Below are 7,443 nucleotides of genomic sequence, written 5' to 3'. Positions count from 1 at the left end.
GTGCTAACTTTTCTCTGATCAAGGCAAATTTTCTCCTCCCATCCTTTGAACACATTGAATCCCATGATTTCAGGAATGAAAATATTTGTTTGCAAAGTTGCATGTAAATTTAGATTATATCGGTATTTGAAATTGGGTTAAGGTAGTTATGACCTATTTGCTGCATACCCCACATTGAATAATTGATCCTCTTGCTGTTTGAACTCCTAGAAATGGTTAAAGAACACTCTTTGTGCTCAAATGGGTTTATATATGCTCTATGTGCAATTACTTGCTTAGCCATGCTTAGAAATATGCAAATGCTCATTCCATCTATAATTAAAATGTGGTTTTGATACTTGAATCTTTGCTGGAATAAAATGAATATGATGGGTATTTGCAAACTAAAATATGTAAAATGTGATTTTATACTTGGGTGGCAAGTGGTGTGCATATGGTGTTAGTTGCATACCGATAGGGGGAGTGTTTGCCCAAGTCCATAAGGACCGAACTTGTGTCACCCATTTAAAGTTATTCGTACATCCACATGTGCTAGTATGGGATGGCCTAAGCTGATTAATCTATTTAGGACTAGCCTTGCGTTCTGGTAGGCCGGTGTGTATGAGTTCGTATAATTCAGAGGAGCTTCCTATTTACCCCGACGTGGTAGTTTAGGTGACTAAGCGTGTCCAATACAACGGTATTGTGCCACGTGGGTGGGTTCCCGTTGTGTCCGCCACCACGGCGTTAAGTTTAAGGCGTGGGCCCGCCACTTAACGGTTCTAGGTATATTCCAAGTATGCCTAGGATGGAGGAACACGTATCGTGCTGGTGCAAGGGTAGGCTCTAAGTAGTGTAAAGGCTTCGTTATGACCTCTAGATCACATTCAACATGAAGAGTGTGGTGGAGTCTTGCAAACTCAAAACAAACTAGATAGTTCATATCATGTGGGTAAAGCTGTACAAACTCTGCAGAGTTCTTTAAACTAATCGATTAGCCGTGCTCACGGTCATGAGCGCTTTGGTGATGTGTCATGAGTATAGACTTTATGATTTAAAATGTGGACATGTGACTTGATTTGAAATTGATAAAATGTGTTGAGTTGTGTGAGTGTGATGATATATTATGACTTGTTGTCAAGGATGACAACAAGAGATTGATTATGATGGAATTATGATGGACTTAATGTTAAAACTTAAAACTTGTTTTGTTAATTGAAGCATCAACTCCTTTACAAAAGAATTGCGAAACAAAACTTGCTTTATGCTGAAATTGAACTACATATTGCCTTCCTTTGAATATATGCCTTACATGTAGTGCGGTAGGATTGACTTGTGCTTGCCAGTACATTAACTTGTTTAATGTACTGACTCTTGCTGTTGAAATAACCTTTTGTTTGCAGGTTTAGTCTTAGTCTTTGAGTGATGCGGGTTCCGATTGCTTCTTCAAGGATGAGAACTTAATGGGGTAAACCTCTAGTTGGTGTGCTTGTGATTGGGTAGTCAAGCTTCTGCTGTTCTCTAATAAGTCTATTTGGCCGGTCAGCCTATGTAATTATTAAGTTGTTGTAAGTCTTAAGTTTCTTTCATCTTAGTTGTGTTTGCTATGTATAATCATGCTTAAGATGAAAGTGTGGATCTAGTGCACATCCTGGGAACTAGATTCACATGAGTATGAGTTAGGAATATTTGAGAAGTTGTAGATCTTTAGCCATTTTTGTCAAGTCTCCTGAATGTGTAACACATCTGGTCACCGCCTTCGAGTGGTTTGACGGGCACATCTCAGGCTGAAGTTGACTGGCAGGCTAAGGGCTCAGCAATGTCTCTAATATTCCTCTCTCGAGGCGTCGGATGTTTCATTATGCTTGTTTGATGATTTGAATTATTCACTTCATCTCTCAAATATAATGGAAGGTCCGGAGAGCCTACGACACAATATTTATAGTTGTAGTACAAAATTAGTATCTAAATTTTGCCTTCTTTTCGGATTTACAATAAGAAAATGATTACATTTCACAACTAACATAAATTCACCTTCAAGCGATATCAATGGACAAACCCACCCAAGAGCAACCCACGGGTGACAAGGGCAAGGAAACTAAGCTAGTCATGGAGGAAGATATTTGCATGCAAGTAGTCGCGGAGGAATCTTCGTCGTCTAGCTCAAGTGAATCAGGCAGTGAATCGTATCACTCGCCGAGTGACCCCCATCCTTCTCCTGCAAAGAAGAGAAAGGGCGGTAGCGACAATGAAGTTGACTCCGACTACGTTCCCCCCGAACCAGTGGTACGTAGCATATAATATATGTTTAGTTCCAATCATATTAACTGCGAACTATGGATTTTAATTAAAGTCACATGACCTGGAAACAATAGTTGAATGCTCCACGTCGCTCCAAAAGGAAAGCCCAAGCCGCAACTGAACCTGAAGTTGAAGCTACAGCTGTCGTGCGCACAACAGCTTCAAGCAAACCCAAGAAAAGGAGGGGCGAGCGAGGGAAGAACACGTTGTTGAAGGAAGTAAGTGTGCTAACGCGGATGAGTGAGACAGGGGAACCCCTGTCACCGGAAGACTCATGTTCGAAGTATAGCAACCAATGTGGGGCGGTGGTCAGGGATATCGTGGAGATCACATGGAAGGATTGGAAGAAAGTTCCAAAGAGTAGAAAGAACAGCTGTTGGACGTCGCTGCAAAGCAAGTTTGAATATCCAGAGGGGACAGATGACAATAAAACCAAGGATTATGCGTTGAAGACAATGGGGAAGCTGTGGTGAAACTGGAAAACGGACCTGAATAAGAAATATGTCCAGAAGGGGAGTCACGCCGTTTAAGGACTATGGAAGGATAACACAAGCCCAGTGGGATGAGTTCTTTGCCCTTAAGACATCGGCGGAAGAAAAGGAGAAGAGCTAGAAGATGGCTGAGCTAGCAAGAAGGAATGAATATCCACATCATTTGGGATCGACCGGTTACCGGCAAGCAGTGAAGAAATGGGCAAAACAAGATGAAGAGATGGAGAAGGCTGGGAAACCGGTTCCTATGAAAAATCACAACCCACGAAGCAGGAACTGGGTGCGTGCAAGAACACCGGCCTTCACCCCTAAGGGGGATGTAGTATTCAAGGATCAGAAGCTCTAGGAGGTAGCTGTCAAGATGAAGAACATCATCACGCAGCAACAGGCCGGGACATTCGTGCCAGATAGAGACCGGGACGAGCTAACCTATGCCTTGGGCAAACCGAAGCACTCTGGCCGTGTACGGGGAGTTTCCTCAAAGACTACCTGGAAGGATGGATTCAAATAGGATGCTCATACCTATAAGAAGCGTGATTGCTACAAGGAAGAGATTGACTCTCAGGCTAGGGCAGCAGCTCGTGACGAATGCAATATATACTGGAGTCAAAAAATGATGCATGGTGCTGCTATTTTAGAGCCTGAGCCGAGCTATCCTTTCGATGATGTAACGGAGGATACTCTGTGCAAGCTCTTGATTCCGGTCGGTAGGGCGGGAAAGAAAATACTCGTTGCAACTGGGAGGTTCATACCAGGCCGCAGGTTTCATTGCCAAGACATTCCGGATGACTACGTCAAGGTAGAGGTCCGGACGGTCATTGAGGCCTACCGGATGCACGAGGTCGACTTTCCAACTACTGAGCAGATTGTGTACCTTGAAGATGCCATCGACCAATTCATACTATGACACAAGAATGATATTGAACTAGGGTCTAACGGATGGAATTGATCGTCCACCAAGGATACCGGTGTCACCGTCGTGTCCACCAGTCATAGCTAGTCCGAGGGATAGTCCTATTGCTGCACCCCCTAGACTAGAGCCACCAGTTGCATCACCTCCAGGACCAGAGCCACTAGTTGCATCACCTTCTAGACCAGAGCCTCCCGTTGCATCACCTCGGACTGAAAAGGATGCAGAAGAACAATCGGTGCTTGCAAAGCAACAATCACAGCTAACAATACGGGAAATGTCTCCCGCACAACCATCAGAGCCTGTACAAGCAGAGCCTACAAAGCTAGCAGCGGGTGAAATAGAAGCGGTGCCTGAGTAGCCAATGCCCAACCAACCAGAGCAATCGCAACCAGAGCCATCGCAACCAGAGGAATCTAAGGGTGCCGATGTGCCAGTGATGGTAAGGACGCACAAGCACAAAGCAAAAAGTGCGTCCAAGAAACATTATATGATAACGGCATTCCAAGGAAGGGACAAAGATATCATAAATGCCGAATAAGATAGTAGAAAATTAAAAGGGTTCAAGCAGACCTTTGATGACTATCTCAACTATATCAATTCCCCAGACGTGCCACATGAGTTTGAGAATGGCAAACCATTCATTTACGACTGGCAACTAAGAGAAGGACCGTGGCAACTAAGAAGGTGGCACGATTGGTACATTAGGGCAAGCACCATGAAAGGCATCGATTCATTCACAGTTGCCGTGGGGGAGAACATCTTCTGGAGCGGTCCTTGTCTACTCCAACTCTATTTCTCCGATATGAATTCCCTCTACCGTAGGAAGAGGCTGGACGCCAATTTGATTGCCATCTGGTGTCTGTAAGTGCTACACTTGAACGTGTTAATAGATCACTACACCTATATGCGTAGCTCATTTGATATCCATTGTTGGCAGGATGAATTACGTGGAAGCCGAAGAGATGAAAAAGCCTGTCGCCTACCTAAACCCGTGCAGGATAAGTAAGCCGAACCACACATACACACTAGACGAGAAGAAGCTACCGGAACACATCAAGGCGATGACTCCCGAAGAGAGGAAAGCTTACGTAGCACAAAGGCATCATGAAAAGGTGCTCGATGTCACTACGTACGTAGCTATTGCGCTTGAATGTACGCAGGACAAGGAGTGTGTTTATGCCCCATATGCCTTTGAGTAAGTTGTAATATATATGCACTAAGAGTATATACATATAATCATGGCTCGACTAACAATTTAGTTTGCAGCGACCATTGGATAGTCTTTCTTCTCTATCCAAAGTACAATGAAGTCATCGTCTCGACAAAGATAGCAACACCTATCAGGAATTTCTAAGAATTCTCGATCTGTAAGTAAGATATTAGCATGACGTGTTTTAACCTCTAACGAATGTAAATTAATTATATCTGCAAACAGTGCATTTAAATGCTTGTGTGTTTCCATTTAATAACCTAATATACCTTATAATTATTTTGATGTTGAAAGTGTCACAAGCAACCAGTGGGAATAGTATTATGCGGATATTACTGTTGTGAGTTCCTAAGGGTTAATGGGAAATATTGTGCAAATTACGACGAGGTAAGTAATTAATTGTTAAATTAGTCTCTAACTTGTATTATAATACACACTTGTTAAATTAGTCGCTAACTTGCATTATTGTGAATAATTAATTTCCTTAATTCTGTCATGATCTGATGTAGCTTCCAAAATTCCCCAAGTCTGAAGGACAGCTCGATGATACTTCCATTAAGAACATTCAGGCGGACATGTGCTACTTCATCCACCGTGAGTGCGCACATCAGCTTGGGTGATTTTTCGACAACGAAGGAGTCTTAGCCCTGCTGGAGAACGAATCCCTGTCTAACTGGACCAGGCGTATAATATAGCTAGGGTTTTATAATTCATTCAAAATACTTGTAAATGTTATGTCGTCGGTTCAATTTAATTTGTCAATGTACATATATATATATATATATATACATATATATATATATATATATTATTATATGTATATTATTCTGCTTCATACTCAATGCGTGGCTCTAACATACATGAAAGAGAACATACTCTATCGATAGCTCAATTAGTTATATCAACCACGTGTGACTCTGAAACACGCGCACGAAAAAAAGAAAAAAAGTATATATAATAATGTTTTAAATTTTTTTAAAAAAATTTGCATCTTCACTGGCGGGCCACGTGTCAGAACTAGGATGGTCCATATCTTCGCTGTCGGGCCACGTGTCCATCCACAGATGCCTTAGTTTATTTTTCCTAGCGTGCTACGTGGCCTAAAATACTGTGAGCCGCCAGCAAAGAATTATCTTCGCTGGCGGCCGACCTAAGGCTACCGCAAGCGGAGATACTTCTTTGCTGGCGGCTGCGTTATGTCCGCCGCCAGAAAAGACATGTCTTCGCTGGCGGCCGTCCTAAGGCTTGTCACATCCTGATAAATTCATCCCGAATTAAAAATCATTTTCTAAAAGGAATAATAGAATTAATTAAAATTCAAAAAGAAATTGGCAAACACTAAAATACGTGCAAGAAAAATTCGAATGTGGCCCGGAGAATTTTTGTTAAATTCTCCTTGGTCTAAAAGGAGCCCTCAAATTTTACTTGAATTTTCAGAGCACCGAAAATAATTATTAAGCAACAACAACAATTATCAAAGTTTACTAAAAAGAAAAATTAAAAATAAATCCTCCTTCCTCCTTTGGGCCAAGTCTGGCCCAAAGTCCTCCCTCTCTCTCTCCCTCGGCCCGCGGCCAAAGTCCTCTCTTCCTCCCTCTCTTTCTCTCCCTCTCCTTCTCTCCCTCCTTCTCTTGGGCCTCCCCTTCCCCTCCCGGCCCACTCCCTCCTCTTCTCCTCCTGGGCCGCCTCGGCTTCGCCGGCCCAAGCCGAGCCGCGCCTCCCACCCGTGCCGCGCGTGTGCAGCCCGCGTTGTGTCTAGTGGAGTCCGTTTGTCGGCCACTCACCTCGGTTGACACACGGCGTCCGCTTCCGTCGACCCGTAGACCGTCTCTGTGTACTCGGTCTACCGCGGTACTTTAGGTTGACATGTGGGGTCCGCATGTCAACAGCGCTGCCTTCCTGTCTTTTCCAGGCTAGCGCTTCCACATGTTTTATAGTTGTAAAACCTAATTATAATAATCCGTAAATCTTCATGTAACAGCATTAAACTTCGGATGACCATGTCTTGGTCATACGAACTTCGAATCGACCCGTTCAAGTCTCTTAATGTTTGTTATAACCTAAAGAACCGTGTGCTTTCTTTTTATGTATTGTTATTGCTTCTTTTTAGGCTTGTAGCCTTGCTTGTGTGCTTCGCGTAGCCTTCGTCGTTCTGGAGGTTCCCGAAGCGTGGTTCGCGGTCGTCGCCGAAGGTTCGGAAGACCGTTCTCTTTGAGCAAGGCAAGTCACATCATCCTTGAGCATATTGAATCCCAGTTTATAAAATTATTTTGATTTAAATTAATGCATTATCGCTTTATTTAAATTCCCGCGTTATCACTGTTTTATTTAGCCATGCCTATTTACCTTTGTTATGACCTTATTATTATTGCTATTGTTATTATTACCTTGTTCACCCTAGGAAAATAAAACCCCAACTAGTGGGTACTCTATTTATGGTTCCACTAGTATGAACTTAGGTAGATGCTTCGCTGGTTAATTAGGCAACATTAGGTGGTTTTATAACTTTAGACTTTGGGAATTCTCATATCATTTGGACACTATGGAAT

The sequence above is a fragment of the Oryza glaberrima genome, chromosome 1 (genome assembly GCF_000147395.1).
Source record: "Oryza glaberrima chromosome 1, OglaRS2, whole genome shotgun sequence".
Classification (NCBI taxonomy): Eukaryota; Viridiplantae; Streptophyta; class Magnoliopsida; order Poales; family Poaceae; genus Oryza; species Oryza glaberrima.
Note: the sequence above shows the minus strand (reverse complement) of the source record.